This window comes from Erpetoichthys calabaricus, chromosome 3 (genome assembly GCF_900747795.2).
Source record: "Erpetoichthys calabaricus chromosome 3, fErpCal1.3, whole genome shotgun sequence".
NCBI lineage: Eukaryota > Metazoa > Chordata > Cladistia > Polypteriformes > Polypteridae > Erpetoichthys > Erpetoichthys calabaricus.
The window spans coordinates 179,493,525-179,516,887 of NC_041396.2; the positions used below are offsets into that span (position 1 = coordinate 179,493,525).

Sequence of the window (23,363 nt, forward strand, 5' to 3'; positions counted from 1 at the left end):
AAAAGCCTGTTTATATCAGTCAGCGACAAAATTAACAAAATAACGAAATCATTGCCAATTTCTAATTCTTGAACTTTGTTTTCAACAATTTTCTTATAAAAACGATTCTAACTATACGTATCTTAACACGTATAACCAGACATGAATAGCACCTATTTACTGTGTGCGAAGAAACGTGCTAATAAACATTTATTAACAGTATTTCAGTGTTATTATTTATGTGACATTCGCGAAACTTTAAACAATATCCGTTACCATGTTTCTGTCATCCTCCCAGCAAACACCCAGTAGAATAATAATACTCTCCTTTGCCGTTTGGCTAATGTAGTTTACTAAGATTTTTGAATTGCTTTATTATAGTAGTGGGAAACTGCTTTAAAAACTACAAATCCCATCAGCCATGGTAAGGAGGGGGCGGGTTTACTGTCAGATAAAGTATCATTACCAGTTAAGTCGACTGTATTGTAGGACTGCTGTCGTAGGACTTTGGTACGTGAAATGTTGTCTCTTATCTGTTGCGAGAGATTGTCGAATATTTAAGTATGGACTTATTTAAGTGATATCGCAGATGGGATAAAGCCAATAATAGTAAAATACGGAAGTGGAAAAGGGTTTGTTGTGGAAAACAGAGAGAGCTGTCATCTGCAACTGGTATATCTGCGTTAGTTTTATTGTTAAGTGGGAGAGTTTGATTCCAGACTGAGTTAATCGAATGAACGAGTTGCTCTTTAGGATGGGAATTATATTTCGTGCATAATTTAACATTAAAACGGAGGACGGTGAATAACAAGTAGTTGGTGTTGATTACAGGGTGTTAAACGTGCGCGTGCTACTGATTTTCATGGGAAAAGACAATCCAGTAGAAGTATCCCAACATGTCACCTGGGAAGTTGGCGGAGCTTCAGCTTGCACGAGTCAGTGCCTTAAAACCGTTGTCTATATTTGACTTCCTATTTAAATAATTACTTCCTTTATCACTATACGACTTACGTGGCCAAAGGCAAGTGAATCGCTGTATTCGTCTTTAAAATTTAAATGTCTAAGATAAGAACGGAAGTGGTAAATACAAAAGTGTTAACCAGCTTTGACTAGTTTGACTCATGTATTCATTTATATTCTTATCTGTTTCAAATTTGTTTTTATTTTATTGTTTGCATCTTTTACATTTTGTAGAGCACTTTAAGCTCCATGTTTTTAATGAAAATGTGCTATACAAACCCCCAGGGTGAAATTTTGCTTTTACAGAAGCCCTTTAAATAAATACATGATTAGATAGTAATAATGCATTTTATTTATATAGTGCCTTTCCCATGCTCAAGGTGCTTCACAGAGACTCATAAAGGAACAGCAGCCATATGTAACATTGGATGCAAATGTTTTCTCAATAGAACACTAAAACATATAGATACAGGATATACAAAAGCATTAAATTAAATAAAATACAATAAACCAGAATAAAATACTGAATTCAATACTAAATAGCCTAGCAAATAACATCTTTTGTGATAGTGTTATACACACAAATTATACTGATCATCTGGACAGAGCGGAAGACTGAAAGAGAAGGCCGAATGTCAGGATAAGTTAAAAGCCTTCCTGAACAGATGAGTTTTAAGTTGTTGTTTAAAAGAATGGAGTCAACTGATCTATTTAATTTAAGGAGGTCATGCCAAAGTCTGGGCGCTATATAGCTAAAGGCCCTGTCACCCATAGAGTGCTGGTTAGTGCTGGGCACAACAAGATTGCCAGAATCAGAGGACCTTAATGGGCGAACAGGAGCATAGTGATGAAGAATCACTGAAATAGTCCAGTGCAAGGGCATTTAAAGCTTTGTAGGTTATTAATAGAATTTTATATTCAATACCGTAAGACACAGGGAGTCAATGGAGGTGACGCAGGATTGGTGTTAGGTGCTTGCTGTTGCTGGTCTGTGTTAGGACTCTTGCAGCAGAGTTTTGAATCAACTGGAGCTGTTATATAAGATTAGAAGTGGCACCTGCCAGTGGAGATTTAAAATAATCAATGTAGGATGCTCAGTTTCTCAGCATTAGAAAAGGAGAGGAATGTTCAAACATAGGATATGCTGTACAGGTGAAAGTAGGAAAGTTTTAAATATGGTTTATGTGGGTGGAATAAGAGAGGAATCAAAAATTACACCAAGATTCCTTTCATAAACGAAGGTCTGATGAGATCACCATCAAGAGTAACTGAAAATGAGCCAATTTTCTTAAGTTGTGCCTTAGTGCCAATTTGCAGGAGTTCAGTTTTGTTGCAATTTAATTTTAAAGAGTTATGCTCCATCCAGGTTTTAATTTCAGTGAGGTAAGTTGTGAGCTGAGAAAGCCCTGATTAAGTTTCACTTTTAACATTGAAATAGAGTTGAGCATCATCTACATAAAAGTGATAACCCAGTCCATCGCTACAAATTATTTGACCAAGGGGAAGTATATAGATACAAAAGAGCAGAGAGGCAAGGACAGAGCCCTGGGGATCCCCTTGCGTGACAGGCACTGAGCTGAATCTGCTGTTGTCAAGACTAACGAACTCTTGCCTGTCAGTCAGATAGGACTTAACACCACTGGAGGGCAGTGCCAGAGATACCCAGAATTTTCTCCATTCTGGACAGTAGAATGTCATATCTGACAGTGTCAAATGCTGCACCAAGATCTAACAGAATTAATATGCTGGTTTGTCCAGAGTCTGTTGCCATAAGCAAATCATAGGTTACCTGAAGCAGAGCAATTTCACAACTGTGCTGAACTCTGAAGACAGACTGAAAGGGTTCAGCCAAATTATTGGAAGTTAAATAATTGGTGAGTTGGGTGGCCACAACACAGTCACAGAACTTGACAGAAAAGGTAAGTGAGAAAAAGGCCAAAATTGTTAATATTGTCAGCATCAAGACCAGACTTTTTTAACAGCGTTTTTAAAAGTGGCCGGCACAAAGGCAGTGTCAAGGGATGTATTTATTATTGTTGTAACAGTCAGGATTATAGCATGATGGCAGAATTTAAGAATTGTAGTGGGGATGGGTTCTCCAGTACACAGTTAGTGGGCCTCATCTTACAAAGCAGGTCATTAACAAATGCAAATATGACTGGTGAAAATTTAGAAAAAGAGCTGGATGGAGTTGAAAGACAGGGAAAGATATAAATGGATGATAGGTTTATGTTAGTTGAATTATTTAGATCTTTAATTTTATTGTGGGAAAAGTGGAGGAATTTTTCACAGACTTCAGTAGAGGAGGTAATTGGGCCAGATGTAGGTTGAAGTAGTTTATTAACTACAAAGAACAAACCCCTTGGTTTATCATGGCCACATTCTATTGTTCTGCCATAATTTGTGTTCTTGGCTGCAGTTAGTGCGTCCCTGTAAGTAAGCCCTTTGATGGTCAGAGAAAGCCTGGATGTGCACGGTGAGGCCAGTCTTACATGAAATTGTCTCAAGGTTTTCATAGACAGTAACTTTGAATTATACCATGGACATGAGCACTTAAAGGAAACCTCCTCATGCTTTAAAGGAGCTGTTTTATCTACTGCTGAGTTATAGTGGTCAATAAGACTAGTGTTTATGGAATAGGTGAAGACAAAAAAAAAGATCAGAAATAGAAATAGCAAGGATAGAAGGACAGATATTTTTAAGGTGTCTGAAAAAAATTTGACATTTACAGGTAAGACGAGGGAGAGGTGATGAGACAGTGAAAAGTACTGTTTTATTATCAGAGCGCTCCAAATCATGCTATAAATGTTGCTGACAGATGAGCCAGATGCACAGATCAGGTCCAATATATGACCACCATAGTGAGTAGGAAAATCAACATTTTGCACCAAGTCAAAACAGTCCAGTAAGGATAGGAATTAATTTCTCGGCTTACATGTAGTAATGTCAATATGTAAGTTGAAATCATCAAGAAGAATAACTTTCTGTGAAAGGGAACTTTAGTGTGTTAGTAATTCAGTCAGATCAGATAAAAAAAATACATTGTATTTTGGGGGACGATAGAGAACAATGAGTAAGACAGGACCTGATTTCATTATTAGCTTAAGAGCCAGACCCCTCAAAAGACAATGGACAGTCAATTAGGATTTTTTGATGTTTAGTTCTCCTGTCATAATTACTGCAACTCCTCCGCCTTGTCTTGAGCTGCGAGGCTCTGCAACGTAGATGTATCCTGATGGTGTTGCCTCTGTGAGAGACATAAAATTGTTTGGTTTTTGCCAGGTTTGTGTTAGGCATAGCATTACAAGGTTGAAGTCTGTAATGAATTCTGACAGCACCAGCATATTGCCATTAAGAGATCTTGAGTTAAACAATGCAATATTAGTTGACAAAGATCCGTTGTGGACAGTTCCAGATCAGTTTATTTTAACAGATTGCAAATTTGGCACACTGTTTCCAAAGCCATGAATGGAACGTCATATTCCTTAACAAATGCTGCCATTGAACTTTCCATTCGCAGCCCAGCGTAGGCTGTGACCTGACCCACACTGTAAATATTTCACGGTGCCAGTGTCTTTTAGGACATTCCAGTATGACCATTTGCTATGGACAAACTGTTTAATATGAAGAAGTTTGTCACAAGAGTATTTTTGTGTACTACAGAGCAATGCTTATCTAATAGTAGGAGAGAATCAGCCCAGCACAGAAGGTGAGACAGGTGGGGTGGGAGGGACAGGTGAGCGGCAGTAGTAAGCAGCAGAAGAAGCATAGTAGGAGATTTTATGGATACACATGAAGATACCAGAATTCGGCGGTTACAATGTACAGCCACATACGTATAACGCAGGATACAGAAAGATTCAGTTGTCCCCAAGGCTGCGAACCCAGTCAAGGCAAAGTTCATAAAGTCTGTAAAAAATAAATTCAAATCAGTACAGTTCCTGTAAAAAATAAATTCAAATCAGTACAGTTCCAGTCAAATGCATCCATGAACTATATATACAGTTAAAAAAAATAAACAAAGTGTAAAAAGTGCAACTTTAATGTGAATTTTAATGAAAGTATTGTTTAACAGGGAGGAGCGTGATAGCATTTGTGATAGATATATACATAAATGTATATACACACACAATATGGTCTGAACACACACCACAGTGACTCAAAAGGAATAAATTTTAAAGCAAAACATCTTCTTTATCAGCCACTGTTACAGTGAAGCATTAAGCAGACATATTGCTTTTGGTATCAAGGAGACCCAGTAGTGTTTGCTGGCACCTTTCTGCTGATTACTTTGTAGGCCAAGTATATGGTTAGAATTAATTTAGTGCTAAAAAGTGTATTTTACTCCATGAGCTGTAGCACGTTTTACACTTTAACAAAAATATGTGCAGAATAAATTTGTCTGTTTTGCATTTTTGTGTTTTGCAACGACCTTTGTAATAAGTGTTAACTTTTCTTCCATTTAAAGGATTAAGTGTTAATTTTAACTAGACTTAACTTCAGCAATGGGATGTACCAAGACATGTGCACAAAAACACATTAAACATGGACATAAGCCATACATTGTTGAATATATTATGCAAAGAAGTTATTGTTATATTTGATTCCTTCTGGGTTTTTTTATGGTTAAGTATTTTTTAAAAATCGTACATGTAATATAGTTTTTCCTATTTTGTGAAGAAAGTGAAGGCATGACCACCAAACCTTAAATTAGTTAAAGACCGTTTGCTAGATGGATGGAGTATTTTCTTGAAGAGTTTGCAGGTGACATCCATTCATGTAGGCTTCCTCCGGCACTTCAGTTTCCTTCTACAGTCCAAAGGCGTACTGTTTGTTGGAATGGTATGCTGAATTTGCACTGTATGAATATGTGTGTTTTCTTGTCTTGCAGTATATTGGCACCCACTATTTCCAGCAAATAGCTAACTAACATCTGGATTTAATTTTGGCAGTGCTTAATATATAGTGGGATTAAACACTAGAACATCAGGGGCCTCATGTATAATGCCGTGCGTAGAACTCACACTATAACATGGCGTAAGCACAAAAGCGGGATTGTGCGTACGCACAGAAAAATCCAGATGCAGGAATCTGTGCGCACGCATACTTTCACATTCTTCCACTACATAAATCCCGATTTGCGTGAAAAGTAACGCATGTGCACGCGCCTTCTGTCCCGCCCCAACTCCTCCCAGAATTACGCCTCTTTGAATATGCAAATCAATATAAATAGCCTTCTGTGAAAAGACAATGGGAAAAGCACGGGAGAAAATATAAGAATTTCAGCGAATACCAAGTGGAGGCAAAGGAAAAACGTACTATTTGTTGGTTTAAACAGTGGTATAATCAACAAAAGGAAGCTGATCGAGTGACAGAGTGTCGGAGAAACTCGAAAGATCAAATTCACAAAGTCGCACAGTGCCCGAAATAAAAAGGAAATCACATATCAAAGTCGCCGTGAAAAAGCGAGTCGTAGCCCATCGTCTGAGTGTCATGTGAAAGCTTATTAGGGTACAGACAAAAAAAAGGCACACAGTGGGGAAAAAAGCACGAAATGTCAACTTTAATCTCGAAATTTCCACTTTAATCACGTAGTTTATTTTGCCATTAAAGTAGAACATCATAAACTTCATCTTAAAATCGTTTAATTTACTAGTTTCTCAAATCCTATTGTAGCTAAAGTGGCATGTTAAATGCTTTGTTCTGTATTTGATCTTCTATGTGCTCTATGTGTATGAATCACTACCTGCTTTTTAAACGGGTTTTCTCTTTCTCCGACAGGACACATAATCCATTACATTCGTGATATTACAGCTCTCTGAATTATTAAAATACTTAGATGTATACGTGGTATCTTTTTCATGATGATAGGAATGAAAGCATGTTATTAAACATGGGAACACGGTGGCGCAGTGCTTGTTCATGTCTCACGCAAGAGGCTTGCTGCGCCATGCGCGACCTTCAATTAAATAATTTATCACAGCAGTACTGTCTCTTTCAAACGTACTAACCTCCAATTCCTGTCCTTACTTTTCTTTCTCCAAAAACTCAATCGCCACACAATCAGCTCTGTAATAGACGTGAAGCCATCTGTAAGCTTAGAACTTCGATTCTTCAAAACTTTTAAGGAACATTGAAATATCTTAGTAATACGTGTTTAATTATTATATCCGTCTATCTTTCCAGTGTCGCGTCAGAACCAGCAAGAATACAGCGCAAGGCAGGAACAATTACTGAACTAGCTAGCGCTGCGGCACCGTGTCCTCACATGTTTAATTATTAACAATACAGATTATTTAAATGAAGTTAAAGTTTTATCTGTATAATATAATCAACATGTTTTGCTGCATTTCGTCTTAGAAATGAATACCATCATCACATGTAAATACGCGCTTTATAAAGTGGCGCAGGTTGTGCAATATTATAACTGTAGTGCAAGTTTACAGTGGGGTAATTGTACTTATAAGTCCAAACATTTCTACAAGGAGAACTTGATGGACTGATTTAATGTGTTTAGAGTTCTTGGGATTAAACTGTTTCTAAACCGCGAAGTCCGTACAGGGACTAAAGCGTTTGCTGTGGCTCAGGCAGCGTCTGCTTCATGCTGTGTACCGATAATTCTCTTTCCAATCAGCTGCTGCTGTGATTTCCCACTCAGATACAGTGATATAAATACTCCGAGTGGTGCAGTGAGAGTAATGTGGGAAAAGATGATCTGCCGTGGCAACCCTTAACGGGATCAGCTGAAAGAACATGCAGTGAGCGTAACAACGCCAAAGCAGTTCTGGTATTTGGAATACTATGGCTATTCCCTGGACCATTATATTGCTGCAGGTTAATTACAATCAGATGCATTACACTAATAAACAATATGCAGTTAATTTCAGTGTATTTATAAAGCCGCGCCAGGAATGTGGATTTAAGAAAGAAAGAGTGATCACACAGGAACAGTAGCACTGCTTTGACACTGGGTGCCGCCAGTCTGCAAAACTGGGCGGATAAATTGTGTACGCCAAGGAATGAGTTACCGTGGAAATGTGCGTGGCTTTACGCCAAGTTTAGGTTTTATACATCGCGATTTGAGCGTGGAAAGGTTCGTACGCAACATTTCTGTGCGTACGCACCGTTTATACATGAGGCCCCAGGTTTTTATAATAACACATACACAGCTAGCCTGCAATTGACAACAGATACATAGTTGCCAGTTAACTTTACTAGGCCATCTTTGGAATATGGAGGTAAATTTGAGTATCCAGGAAATGTCCATGTGGATACTGTGAGTATATTTCAACACAATATAGCTGTTGGTAGAGTGCAGAGCCTGATATTGAATATGAATCCTTATTGCTGTGAGAAGTTACTATAATCAGAATGCCTAAGTTTCTGTATACCATTTGAACTTTAATAATTTAAGTTAAAGTTGATCATTTTATTTACAGAGTACAGTATTTAAGGAATTACATATTAATTATGGTAATTTTCAGTAATACAATCCTAGTACAACCCCTGATAAAATTATGGAATCATTACTGTTGGAGAATGATCATTCAACTGTTTTACTTTGTTGCAAAAAAATCAGATATGACACAAAACTATTTTAATTAACAGCTTGAACATTCTGGCATTTTAAAACATACCTTAAAAAATTAATTTAAATTATTGTATATAATGGCACATTTTTTGTTCAGGCCAAGTAGAGTAGTAAATTATGGAATCAATCAACAATGAATAAAAAATTATGGAATCACCTAGTAATTTGCATTTTTAAAACAAATCCCTGCACAAGTCTAAATAGGCCAATTAGTCTACAGTTAAAAACGAGTGCTTGCAGACCTTAACGAGCTGTTGCAAGTAAGTTGATTGACAGGAAACATGGCCCCAACAAGACAGCTGTCAGCTGAAACAATGGAAATGATTATAAAACTCCTTCAAGAAGGTAATTCAGCACAGAGTGTGGCAAAAAATGTTGGTTGTTCCCAGTCAGCTGTGTCTAAAATTTGGAGTAAGTACAAACAAAATGGGAAAGATGTAAAAAAGGAAACATACAGGTAAACGAAGGAAAACGTCAAAGCATCAGGACAGAAAATTCAAAGCAATATGCTGGGAAAATAGGAAAAGCACAAGAAAAGAAATCAAAAACAAATGGGCAGAAACAGGAGTCAAGGTTGTGATCCGAACTGTAAGAAATCAGTTGATGGAAATGGGATTTACATACAGAAAAGCCAAAAGTAAAATATCATTAACACCTAAAAAGGCGAAAACAAGGTTATAGTGGGCTAAAGAGAAGCTATCAAGGACTGTGGAATGATTGGATGAAAGTTATATTCAGTGATGAATAACAAATCTGCATTAGCCAAGAGAACTTTTTTTGGTGCTGTTCCAATGAAACATATAAAGATGACTGCCTAAAGTAAACAAGCAAATTTCTACACTAATTACTGATAAGGGGTTGCATGTCAGGTAAAGGACCAGGGGAGATGGTAATCATTACATCTGTAGTAAATGTAATGGTATACATTGTAATTTTGGACTCTTCTCATTCCATCAATCAAAAACAAGGCTCCTTCCTGCAAATCTGGTCTTTTGAATGCTATACAGGAAAGCTGGAACCTGATTGATGAAAAATATTGGGTTTTTTTTACTAGTGCCTTAAAGAATTCAAGCTGTCATAAAAGCCTGAGGAGATGCAACAAAGTGCTAACTGTAATTTTTTGGGTTAATGATTCCACAATTTTTCCCTCTTTGTTGAGTGATTCCATATTTTTTTGCTCTACTTTGTTTGAACAAAAAGTGTGCCATTGATTGCAACAATTTCAATTAATTTTTTGAGGCATGTTTTATAATGCCAGAATGTTTACTGTTAAATAAAACAGTTTTGTGCCATATCTGGTTTTTTTTTTTTGCAGCAAAGTGAAACAGCTGAATGAATATCCTCAGAGTAGTAATTCTATCATTTTTGCCAGGGGTTGTACATTACTTGGTTATATACTCAGACACTTTAGGATTTGCGGAATAAAGATTTTTTTTTTTTGACAATTCAGTCTGCCAGTTTGCAAGTGTAGGTTGGACAGAGAACTGAATACACACCTTTTTGTAAGGTGTGAGGTAAGCAAATTGAAGCTATAACAGTTATTTGAATTCAGAAATCTTTGATATTAGTGTCTTTTTGAACTATAGGAACTCAGAAGCAGTCAGTCTAAAACTTTTTATTTTTGTCATAAGCAGCCCAGAAACTAAGGATTGTTACAATATTTTATTTCCAAAAGCAATGTTGGCTTTATACACAGATGTTTAATTTTTCTGACAAGCATGTCACTCTGTTCTATTGAAGAGGCTGTGGTGGCAAAATTTACATTTTGATTTTGTGGAGATAGTACATGGCATAAATTCTAATTGAATGGGATCAAATAGTGACCAACACTGGACAATGGGAAATGATGTGAAAAACATTCATTGAAAAGATGGAAAAAAAAAATTCTCACATAACTCATGTTGCATAATCCACATGTGCTTATTCATTCATTTGTATGCTCAAGAGGTGTGAGATGCATGCAGTTTTTACTAATATGCAGTAGACCCCCGTAAAGTTGTGGTTCAGAGTTTGCGGCCTTAGTCGTTTGCGGATTTTCCCTTAGAACCTAACTAATAATTGTTAGCGGAAACCGCAAATATCCTCCACAATTTTTTATGTTTTTTTTCGTGGCAATACTGTACTGTAGAGAGAACAGGAAGCAACCGTAGAGGAAAACGTGGCTTGAGATGGTGAAAGTGGCTAATCCGAGAGTGTTGTAACGGTGCTACTAGAATTTGAAACTGCAGTTCCCACCAGTCCCTGCAGTGGCTCTGATTGGTCTTCTGCTGAGGGTGTAGGGGCTGTTGGGGTCAAAGGATGTCAGCGCGGCTTTTAAATAGCGGGCTGGTGACAAAACAAAAATTACAAAAACTTTTTTTCTTTTGAAGTTCCTGTCTCTCTGCCTTCTGTTGGGTTACCTGTACTTATTCGTTTTGTCTTGGATCGTTTCGTGGTTGGGGTCTGGATTGTCTGCCATCAGCCTGTGTACATGAGGACTGTAAGTGGATTAATGGCCATCCTGCGAAGAAAGGAGTGTTCCTGAACCCATCCACCCATCTTCACCATTTCAGGAACTACCAGTAGGACTATCTTTACATTCCCATTCAACGTGCGGATCTCTGGACTATCTATTTACATCATTATATTTCATCCGTTGTCGTTTTTCATGGACTTTACTGTGTGTGTGTTTTGTTTGTGCTTTGTTGTATTTAATGTATAATCGCCGTAAGTGGAACAGGGGTGGTATCGTTGTATCACTGCACACCTTTTGTTTACATAGTTGTATTTTTCTAGTCTGTCAGTTGTCTCTGGAAAATAAACTGAAAATTCCTTTACTCCCAATTTACACACACATTTGAATGCTTTACAGATTAAATAGTAATTATATATCTGGAAATCTGTTTGCCTGCAGTGTTAACTTGGTATTTTTTTCACAAAAGACTTACTGCTTAACAGATCTATATTACTAAACGAAGGTTGTATATATGCACGGACACAGGACGGCAGACGCATAGAAGCGCACGTGCACTGCGACTCAGCGCCCCAGAGTCAAACCCAGCGGCTTCCCAGACTCGGTAGGTAGCGCCCAAACAACACAACACAACCTGTAAAATAAACTTCAGGTCACAATGCAACCGCCGCCCGAACGCTCACACCACCGAATATAAAACCTTCGTTTAGTAATGTTTACGAAGATTGTATATATTCACGGATGCCAGACGCAACCCGTGCCAAAAGCGCACGCTCACTCACACAGCGCCCAACAGTCAAACCCAGCAGCTTCCCAAAGTCAATAAGTGGCGCCCAAACAACACAACACAACCTGTAAACTAAACTAAACTTGACATAAAGCGTGCACGCCAACAAGTTGCCATGGTGACATATTTAAACATAGACATAGAATAACTAGACGCCTCATGACTAGCAGAATCGTACGTCAATGTCGCAGCCATATTGTGAGTGGCACTGCTGTGGAGTGAAGTAATGAATAATGTGCTGCTTGGGATTGTACAAACCGTTGAATGCTCCAAACCAGATCCCGGGGGATTACATTTCGTAGGTAAGGCTGAACAATTGTTTTGGTTATATTTGGCTGTTAGAAAATCCTGTTTTATAATCTTTACTTTAGCTAAGCCAGACTAAGCTAGCAAAGCTATGCATTTATGTGCTCAAGTGAGCCTCCAAGCAACATTTTGGCTAAACAAATTTAGTCACTATATAGATTGTTGTTAGCTGTTAACATTTCTCAAACTTGATGATGTTTTTTCTCAAGGAGCACATTGAGGAAATACAGTTTGAAATTGACAACCATCATTTTATGCTAATGTCTTTAGTTGTGTCTGTCTTCCACAAACTAAGGCTGCAGCATATTGCCAGACTGAATACTCTCAAATTTCAAGATCTGAGTGAGCAAGAAGAGTGTAAGTCTGGAGGAGATCAGTGATGTTGTGGAGAGCTTTAAATGTTAAGAGCAGTATTTAGTATTGTATTCTGTAGTTAACAGGGAGCCAGTGAAGTTGAGAGAGAATAGGTGTAATATGTTCAGTGGATTTACAACAGCAGGATATTATCCTGGCAGCAGAATTTTGAAGAAGTTCTAAGCGATTGATGTTTTTGTGGGATGCCAGATAGAATACCATTATAGTAATCTATACGTGACGTGACTCAGGCATTAAACAATACTTCAGTACTGTGTTGCGTAAGAACAGGACAAAGTCTGGAAATGTTTCGAAGATAGAAGAAGGCAGTCCCTGAAATGTTACTTATATGGGGGGAATGGTTAATAATAATAATAATTATTATTATTTAATAATTGCCATTATTAGTGTATAAATGGATATAAATAATTGCATTTAAACGATTCGGCAAAATCTGTTGTATGTAAACGATACTGTTTTAAACATTATTGTTTTTTCATCAGAAAACCCAGTTTCCACGTCTACCTGTATTAGTTTAAACAGCACTTTTGCCACTCACAATAAGGCTGATGTATCGTCTCTACTGGGAAATACAGTGAATGCGGCATCTATCTATATATGTGTATGTATTTAAACTTGAGGTAGTGGTAACTACTGGCAGTGCCAGCAGTCAGCTACTCCACAGTGCCTGCGGTCAGGGGTTCAATTATGATTCCTAACAGCAAACGACTTCTAGCTAACAACACACCCAAAGAAAAACAAAAAACGAGACTGCATGGATAAAAACAATGAACGAAGGCACCTACAGCACGCTTCTGAAACACCAGAACCAAACGAGTCATGACTCCAAAAAGAAACAGCTTTACTACAAATATATTTATTTCATTAAATGAAAACTTTCCAAAGAGGCTCCCACCCTACATGATCTTACATCCCTACAAAGATTGGAGGGAACAGAAAGTAATTGCCATTCTTGGATTTGCGATTCTTTAGAGAATCGGGGGTTTACTGGTTCAACCAGATAACTTGGCTAAAGTTCTGATGAAAAGCTCAGTGTTCACTGCATTCACTGTTGCTCTCAACATTCTGCTGTGAGAAGCGGTGTACAGGATGGTGAGTGCATAGTCAGCATCTTTTATAAGTCATTCATCGCTTGGCAGCAAGTGGAAAGACAGCTTGTTCTTTAAAAGATACTACAGGAAAATGTTAATATTTGCCTTTGTGTTTTCTGTCTTTAATACAGTATATGTAAGGGATAACATAGTTGAGGAAAAAAATAAATCAAAAGGCAGTTGAGTTGACTACTGTACTTAAAAAAGAAAACTGAGTAAATCTCACCATTTGAATACACTGATTCTCCACTGTTGTGATTTGGAGATTAAAGTTTTAATTGTTTTTTTTTTTAGTTTGGAAGAATTTTTATTGTTCCTTAAAAAGTATCCGTAATCAAAATCAGCCACATATATTCTAGTTGCTGGGAAAACATACACATTAAATATGTTATAAACAGCAGGTTTATAAAACATTTATTGCATTTGAGAAGTTGGCACATACTGTAAAAATACATTATTTTACTTGTAAAGAAAAAATACATTTAATGCACTTAAAAAATTTAATGTTAAAATTAACATGTATTGTAAAAGTACTTGTATATTGGGTTTTGGGTTTGGGGGTTTCAGTACAGCTTTTGATGTTCACCAGGGTATCAGCTATTTTAAATGGAAACCTGGTAAATTTCATAGGAAATTAATCTTAGCTTTTTCTAGCAGTGACAAGATCAAGTTACTGTTTTGCCATTATAAAAGCAAAGTAAAAAAAATAACAAACAAAATTGAAAGAATAACATGTATATTTTTTCATTTTTCTTAGGATTCCTGTCATGTGATTATGGAAAACGTCTGTCAAGTAAGAACACACCTTTCACATTGAAGTGCACTAAGGCAGAAATCTCACTATTAATACAGGAAAAAAACATTGGGGAATGTAGGGCAGAGGTTAGTGCTTCTAAATCATAATTCCAGAATCCTGGACTCAAATTCTGGGCAAGCACTGCATATTTACATGTACTCCTTGTAGATTTTTTCCCACATACCAAAAGGCTTGCATGTTAGTTTGATTGCATGTTTGAAAGTGTAGGTGTGTGCATAAGTATGTCATGTTACTGATTGCTGCTTGGCTCACGGTTGTTTCCTTGTTTTCCTCCCTAGACTGCTGATGTAGTTCTTTTACTTCCTCCAACCCTAAACTTTGTAAACAAGTTAGAAAATGAAAAGATGGAAGAAATCCTTTAGAAATATTTTTAGAAGTCCATATCTGTGAACTAATATAATTTCTCTTCTTATGATTGGTGTGCATAACATATATTTCAGTTTCTTCCATGCTTGATATAGATAAAAGGAGGCTAAGTTCTGTGCTTGCACTTGATATGTTCATGTCTTTGAAACCATTTGCAGAACTGTAAAGTATATTTTTGATTCCCTTTAGGAAAGTTGCTTAGAAAAAAAATAAGATTTAGGCAGAGAGAATAAGTAAAGAAATGGTATGGCAAAATGTTTAATTGGTGGAAGAAACATTAGTGTAGCTCCCCAGCTTATTAGACAGGGAACTTAGGATTTAGGTAAGATTTAGAAAATATGCATTGTCTTATTTAAGAATTACTAGTAATAATTATAAACAGCATGAATAATACTCGGGCGGCACGGTGGTGCAGTGGGTAGCACTGCTGCCTCACAGTTAGGAGACCGGGTTCGCATCCCGGGTCCTCCCTGCGTGGAGTTTGCATGTTCTCCCCGTGTCTGTGTGAGTTTCCTCCGGGTGCTCCGGTTTACTCCCACAGTCCAAAGACATGCAGGTTAGGTACATTAGCGATTCTAAATTGTCCCTAGTGTGTGCTTGGTGTGTGTGTGTGTGCGCGCTCTGCGGTGGGCTGGCACCCTGTGTTGGCTGAGATTGGCTCCAGCAGATCCCCGTGACCTTGTAGTTAGGTTATAGCAGGTTGAATAATGGATGGATGGATGGAGGAATGATACTCACTTGACAGAATTACATTATTATATCCCAGTAGGCAGGTTGCATGTATTTACTGGAGGATAAAATGAAATAATTTCTTTTTTAAAGTTGAGAATTTGTTTTTAATTATGGTAAAATGTTTTGAATTATCGTTTTTTTTGCCACATTATAAATCTGGTATTATAAGTAATTTCAAAACTGACTAAGGTTGGAGAGTTTACATTGGTTTTTTGATCAGTAGAATATGGAATTGTTAATTTTTGTTATCTGTAAATATTGCACAAGTAAAAAATCTGTAAATATTACTCTAGTCTCTAATCAACATAATTTATTGACACAGAGCATCAAACTATTTTGCCTGTCACTAAATATATTCAAGTTTTATTGCCTCCTTTTATTTTATAACCTGTAACAGTAAAGTAAGGAGTATTCCAAGATGTTTTATATGTTTCATTAAGATGAAATTAGTTGGAATGCTTATAATAATTTATTGCCTCCTTTTATTTTATAACCTGTAACAGTAAAGTAAGGAGTATTCCAAGATGTTTTATATGTTTCATTAAGATGAAATTAGTTGGAATGCTTATAATAATAAATAGAGATATGTGGTTCCATTCAAATATTGCTAGGGTAGTCCATGTAACTTCATAGTAGTTATGTTCTTCAACTACTACTAGAGAAAATAATTCTCCTTCTTAATAGAAATACAGTATTTTCATAAGAAGGTTAGCTTTTTAGAGTAACAGGCAAATTTTTAAGCCCATAAATTTAGAGTTTTTCACAATGCTGTTAATGTTAGTAATACAGCAACTATGAAGCTGGGAGCCAGAAAATGAAGAAAATATATTTAAAAAAAAAATGTAATTAATTAATCCATTAATTAATGTAATTAATTAAATCCAATTAATAAATCCAAAATAATTTAGCTACAGTGGATGGCTTACTGGAGGATATACTTCAGTTATATTTGGTGCGCACAGAAGCACAAAATGATTGAAAATGGTGACAAAGTCTGTACTGTGCATTACTGTTCCTCATCGTTAGTGACACCTGCTACATATTCAGTCACTTTGAAAGTAGTTTACTGCATTCCTAATTGACTCTTTGAGGGCTGAATATTTTTTCCAAAAAATGTAGTTTTTTAAAAAGCACACAAAGCAATGGTTTTGCACAGAAATAAACATAAAACAACTGTTGCTGCGTGCTGTGGTCGCCAGTGTGCCAGGAATGTGCTGCAGGCTTGCTGCCAGGCTGTCTTCGTGTGATGGGGGTGCGGCAGCAGCCGTTGTTAGTGCATCACAAGCTGGTTTGTACCTCTTGTCATTGTAAGTGGCGGTCCTCCCAGATGAACATTGCCGTATGCTATGTTCTGTACTTGGGCCACTAGGTGGAGATAGAAAGATGTAAAAAAGAGAGAGTGATAAGAAAAACGAAAAGTTTTGGAGGACTAATTGTTTCCTGTTGTTGCTTCCAGTTGTTGGATTACATGTGTCCAAAAAGAAAAGCTGGGAACAGTGCCAGAACGTGTGGAGAAAAGTGCTGGGTAAACCAAGGGAACATAATTGACAGAGAGAATTTGCAGTGAAGCCCATCAGAAACCACTTGCGGGGAGTAGGATAGAGTCTATGTAGAAGTTTGAACTGGGTGTACTGGTAGTTTGGGCTTCTAGAACAAAACCTTACATTGGAGATAACGGTGTCCCATGAAAGTGGTGAAGGGAGAAAAGGATATTTACTGATGTGTTGCAAATCACATATTTTACTAATGAAAGAGAGCAGACAACATGGAAACTTATGATTTATTTGAAGGAAGATACCCTTGGGTATGTAAAAATACCATTATTGCTTTTAATTGACTTGAGGGTTTATTACAACATACACAGACAACTTTGAAATATGGCTGTGTCCCACTGGAAGCACAGCTCATACATAAGTGTTTAACTAAAGGCAGTCAGTGTGTTTGCCTACAAGCCTTGTTACAAAAAGAATTCCTTCCACACTTTTTCATGTAAAAATGACAATTAGAAAAGAAAAAATGTTTATTTAGTTATTTCAGTGAAATATTGTAACATTTATTCCTGTAGGTAAGAGGAATAGAATGGTTGAGATTATAATCAGTAAATAATTATTGTCTTTAATTTTAGTTCATAGCCATCATATTTGTATCAAATTAATTGAACCACACAGAATAATACAGTTTAATGATAAACACAAGAATTATAGAAATAAGGTAAATGGTCATATAGCAAGAAGAGAGACTGAATGGAGATTTATTCTCTGGAGTGTTTGTATGTTGCAAGCTTTTTCATTTAGCATTTTCTTCTGAAATTTGAATGTGTCTTAGTCAGACTAAGTTAAGCTTTAACTTGATATTCATTTGTTTTCAATTTAGTCAATAACTTGTAAAAGGTATAAGTTTATGAGGTTATTGCAATACAATAATTTAAATATGAAGAAGCGTGTCATTGGCGGGGATGTTGGTGAGTTACTTGTTCTAAGAGTTCTAATACATATCTTAAAGCAGTTAAAGCAGTGTTATGATGCAGAGCCCTTAACAAAGCTCTCCGTTACTGTAGGACTGTTTTTGTTATTGTTTGGGGTTAAAGTGAAGAAGTCTAGTGTATTTTGAAGTCTGGTGCATTAAAATACACTCATTGTCTTTATCTGTTTCTTTTGCTATGCATATGGTGTGTCCCTGTTTTCCAGACCTCTTTTGAATGTTACACTGCTTACCATGTCTTCTGTCACATTGTAGGAAGTGTAACTGTTTCTGCAGAAAGAGTTTGAACATTTAGGAATTTTCTGTTCACTCAAAATTGATGACCTCTCAGTCCTCAAAAAAGAGTAGAAAAAAATGCATGCACCTAATGAACTGTTTAGCATGCAGTGTAGCATTCTCAGAGATCTCAGTTTTTTAATTATGAAGTTAAAATATATGCAATCAGGCCAAGTTTCTCGCTCATGGTAGACCTGAAGAGTAGTTTAGCCACTCAAATACTATGGGTGCCCATCAGGAAAGTAGTAGTGTGAGAAACAGCTGTTTTCTGTATTTCTGTCAAGTCTATTCATTTAACAGAGAAGGCCTTTTTGTTACTACTGATACTCCTGGAAAATTAGGAAGTGCTTGCTTTACTTTTTAAACCAGCTTTCCATTATTTGAGCCCTAAATTAATTTTTGCGCTTTCATCAAGTAAATTGGACATCAGTTTATGTACAGTATAGGGGGAAGTCCGCTATAAGCCTTTTGCATTAAAAGTGGCAAGCGCAAACCCAATACCTTTTATAACACGGCAGCAACCTGGATTCACTTTTCAAATCAAAGTACACTTCATTCAGCTGGATTTCATAATGCACTTGCAGAAAGGAGTGTGTTCAGAAGGACAAAATGTACAGGTGTTTTTTGTTAATGAGTCATCATTTATCCTTCAGCAATTACTTTCATTTTTTTTAACTGTCTGTTAATCTCAATGTTGGAATGTAGGTGGTTAGGGAGATGATTGTAATAAATGATGTTCACTGAGAAGGAGCTGCTTTTGATTTTGTCAGCATTTTACGTTTTGTTCTGAACAGGCTTTGTTTCTTAAATTTATGTTGATTAATTGACACAGTGTGGGGATATACGCGAGTATAGCATGCCTCCCAGAACTGGTTAGTGCCTTGTACAAGTTGCTGCTTGTGGATGACATAATGTATTGGCTGGTTTTAATTGTTTCTTACTTCACCTGTCCATAGCTTTTAAGTGCTACATTAAACAATAGCATGCTCTGAGCTTGCTTTGGTCGGTAAAGGAAAATCTACAGAAACCAAAACATGATCTTGTCTAGGATACAGATTGATGAATTGTTTAAACCGACCATGCAAAATGGTGTACTACTTTGTCAGATCCCCCACGGAAATAAACCTAAAGCTGTGAAGTAGAGCATGATCTTGGTTACTGTTAATAATAGTCACACAGCATGATTTTTGGTAATAGTAGACCGAATAATCAAAGCAAATTACTACAGTAGGCTGTTAGATTTGATGAGTTACATTTATTTAATTGAAATTTAGGGACATAAAGCAGTATAAACAAAAAACAAAGATACAGACTCACCAGGTAAATAATACAATTAAACAGAAGATGTATAAGTAATACATAATGAATACTAAATGTAGATAGAACAAACCATATTTTTCCTCAGGGGGGAATTGGGATTTTTACAGAAGCTTTTTAAATGAATACATATATAAATAGATAAGTAAATAAATAAAGTTAGTCTGAACACATCCTGGAATGACTATAAAGCAAGAAAATTTAAAAGAACGAAAATTTCTGATTTGGCTGTCATGGTCCTAGTGATGCATTATGCAGACATATTGCTGTATTTTTGTACAGAAATAGAAATTTAAAGAGTGTAAGTATTTTGTCTGGGATGCTGGGAAGCAGCATTGAACTTCCTGTTAGTAGCAGGAAGAAAAGAACCCCAGACGTGCTTCACAGCATACCATGGAGAAAATGACCCTGTGGCTTAAAGTGCTCCAAGAGTACACCTCCTGGAGAGGATAAATGGGATTTTTCATGATGGCATCCAGTTTTGCCACCTTCATCTTTTCTACAACAATTTCCAGTGTTTCCAGAGTTAGCCCTGTGATGGAGCACGCTTTCTTGATAATTCAGGCATTGTGAATCTTTTGAACTCCGTTTGCTTCTCCAGGAGACCACAGCACAGAATAATACACTGGCTATTTTGGATTGGTAAAACATCTCCAGCAGTTTGCTGCCACACTTTAAAAGAACCTAGTATCCTCAAGAAGTACAGTGTGCACTGGCCCTTCTTTTATTGCGCCACTGCAATATCAGACTGTCCAGTTTTGCTGTTTATTTGAAACCCCAGCTCCTTGTAGCTCTGAACCACTTCCACTTTCTCCCTCTGAATGTTGGTATCAGAGGCTGTTTGGCATGCTGGAAGTTCACAACCAACTCTCTTGTCTCACTGATGTTGAGCTGGAGGTTGTTCTCCCCTCACTGCAAGATGAAGTCCTCTGCAATCCTCCTGTGCTCCAGCTCATCCCCAAGATTTTGTTAGGGCATCAAGATGCATAGCTTGAGCTTTTCTCCCAGTCATTGAGGCAGATTGATTATGAAAATTCAACAGATATTATCCAGAGTGTGGTGCCGGCTTTGTTCATGTCGGAATAGGCTCTGTGGCATATTGATTTTATCTTGGTTTAATTAGTGTGCACTGATATATTTGAAGTGCTGTCTTATTAAGAGATTACTTACCAATGCATAGATAACATTAATATAATGTGACAAATTTCAGTAACACTTTATTTGAAGGGTGTCTACATAGTGACTTCATAACATATGCATATGCATGGAATAACATTTAAGAAGCAATACTTAATTAGTAATGAACAGTTAACATCAGTATTTGCAAGATGTGGAACAAAATATCATTACTCAAAAAAACAATTTATTCATAGCAGTGCACTCACAATTCACCATAATTTAACAAGTATATGTATTGCCACATCAAAGTCTACACATACAGTGGTGTGAAAAACTATTTGCCCCCTTCCTGATTTCTTATTCTTTTGCATGTTTGTCACACAAAATGTTTCTGATCATCAAACACATTTAACCATTAGTCAAATATAACACAAGTAAACACAAAATGCAGTTTGTAAATGGTGGTTTTTATTATGTAGGGAGAAAAAAAAATCCAAACCTACATGGCCCTGTGTGAAAAAGTAATTGCCCCCTGAACCTAATAACTGGTTGGGCCACCCTTAGCAGCAATAACTGCAATCAAGCGTTTGCGATAACTTGCAATGAGTCTTTTACAGCGCTCTGGAGGAATTTTGGCCCACTCATCTTTGCAAAATTGTTGTAATTCAGCTTTATTTGAGGGTTTTCTAGCATGAACCGCCTTTTAAGGTCATGCCATAGCATCTAAATTGGATTCAGGTCAGGACTTTGACTAGGCCACTCCAAAGTCTTCATTTTGTTTTTCTTCAGCCATTCAGAGGTGGATTTGCTGGTGTGTTTTGGGTCATTGTCCTGTTGCAGCACCCAAGATCGCTTCAGCTTGAGTTGACGAACAGATGGCCGGACATTCTCCTTCAGGATTTTTTGGTAGACAGTAGAATTCATGGTTCCATCTATCACAGCAAGCCTTCCAGGTCCTGAAGCAGCAAAACAACCCCAGACCATCACACTACCACCACCATATTTTACTGTTGGTATGATGTTCTTTTTCTGAAATGCTGTGTTCCTTTTACGCCAGATGTAACGGGACATTTGCCTTCCAAAAAGTTCAACTTTTGTCTCATCAGTCCACAAGGTATTTTCCCAAAAGTCTTGGCAATCATTGAGATGTTTCTTAGCAAAATTGAGACGAACCCTAATGTTCTTTTTGCTTAACAGTGGTTTGCGTCTTGGAAATCTGCCATGCAGGCCGTTTTTGCCCAGTCTCTTTCTTATGGTGGAGTCGTGAACACTGACCTTAATTGAGGCAGGTGAGGCCTGCAGTTCTTTAGACGTTGTCCTGGGGTCTTTTGTGACCTCTCGGATGAGTCGTCTCTGCGCTCTTGGGGTAATTTTGGTCGGCCGGCCACTCCTGGGAAGGTTCACCACTGTTCCATGTTTTTGCCATTTGTGGATAATGGCTCTCACTGTGGTTCGCTGGAGTCCAAAAGCTTTAGAAATGGCTTTATAACCTTTACCAGACTGATAGATCTCAATTACTTCTGTTCTCATTTGTTCCTGAATTTCTTTGGATCTTGGCATGATGTCTAGCTTTTGAGGTGCTTTTGGTCTACTTCTCTGTGTCAGGCAGCTCCTATTTAAGTGATTTCTTGATTGAAACAGGTGTGGCAGTAATCAGGCCTGGGGGTGGCTACGGAAATTGAACTCAGGTGTGATACACCACAGTTAGGTTATTTTTTAACAAGGGGGCAATTACTTTTTCACACAGGGCCATGTAGGTTTGGATTTTTTTTCTCCCTAAATAATAAAAACTATCATTTAAAAACTGAATTTTGTGTTTACTTGTGTTATATTTGACTAATGGTTAAATGTGTTTGATGATCAGAAACATTTTGTGTGACAAACATGCAAAAGAATAAGAAATCAGGAAGGGGGCAAATAGTTTTTCACACCACTGTATTATAGGGAGGCTTCTTGTTTTATTACAATGCAATGGCATCTACTTTATAAAATAGTGAAATATTTCTTTTTAAATAATAAATGATATTCTGTAACCTATTAGCCAAATTTATACCCTGTTGGGCATTTAAACTAATCTTGAATTTATTAAAGATACAGTGGGAAGACTTGAGTCATTCTGTAACTCTACAAGTTGCGCATATCTTGAGTTGCTCACATGTAGCAGTTGCATAATCGAAAATGTGTCCTCCGTATTCCTCCTCAGACAAAAGAGGAAGCATTTTAAAACAAGGATCAAGAGCTGATGCTTGTTGACAGTGGCACTGGATTGATGGAACATAAAGAAAAGAACCATCTGTTGTGACCGACAACTCATCTAATACGATCCGTGTGGCACAGCTTATGTAGCTACTTCACATCGACTGCTTTGTGCACACGCTCAATTTGGTATGGTAGGCTGCTCTGAAAGTTCCAACAATTGCCCATTTGCTTGGTTAAGTGAGACGCATTGCAAAACTTATAGCCTTGTGCAGAGAAGCAATGTTCATTGAAATTGCCAACACACAAACTTGTGATTGATGCAGTCACGTAATGGAACAACAACACATTGCAGAAACTAGAAAGGTTTTTAGAACAACAGCCAGCCATCTCGGCAGCTCTGCAAGTAAGCAGCGAGGTTGCACCTTGTCTGCAACACATATGCCACAGATGCCCTTTCAGTTTTAATGTAATGACATGTAGTCACATAGGAATCTCCTGCACTGGGTGTCCATCTG

At 37.2% G+C, this 23,363-nt stretch overlaps 1 protein-coding gene across 9 annotated transcripts in view; it reads left to right on the forward strand.

Annotated features, from left to right (window-relative positions):
- The first annotated feature begins 414 nt into the window (after positions 1–414).
- The window catches only part of LOC114648491 (mannosidase, endo-alpha), a 55,947-nt gene continuing 32,998 nt past the window's right edge, over positions 415–23,363 (forward strand). For 2 of the 9 annotated variants that reach the window (XM_028797553.2, XM_028797554.2), the window contains exons 1-2: positions 415–489; positions 14,299–14,423. The gene's annotated coding sequence lies outside the window, so the exon portion shown is untranslated. Of the gene's footprint in view, positions 490–523; positions 652–8,088; positions 8,216–14,298; positions 14,424–23,363 lie in introns of those variants that run through there. The other 7 variants (XM_028797557.2, XM_028797559.2, XM_028797558.2 and 4 more) reach the window with 6 other exon arrangements.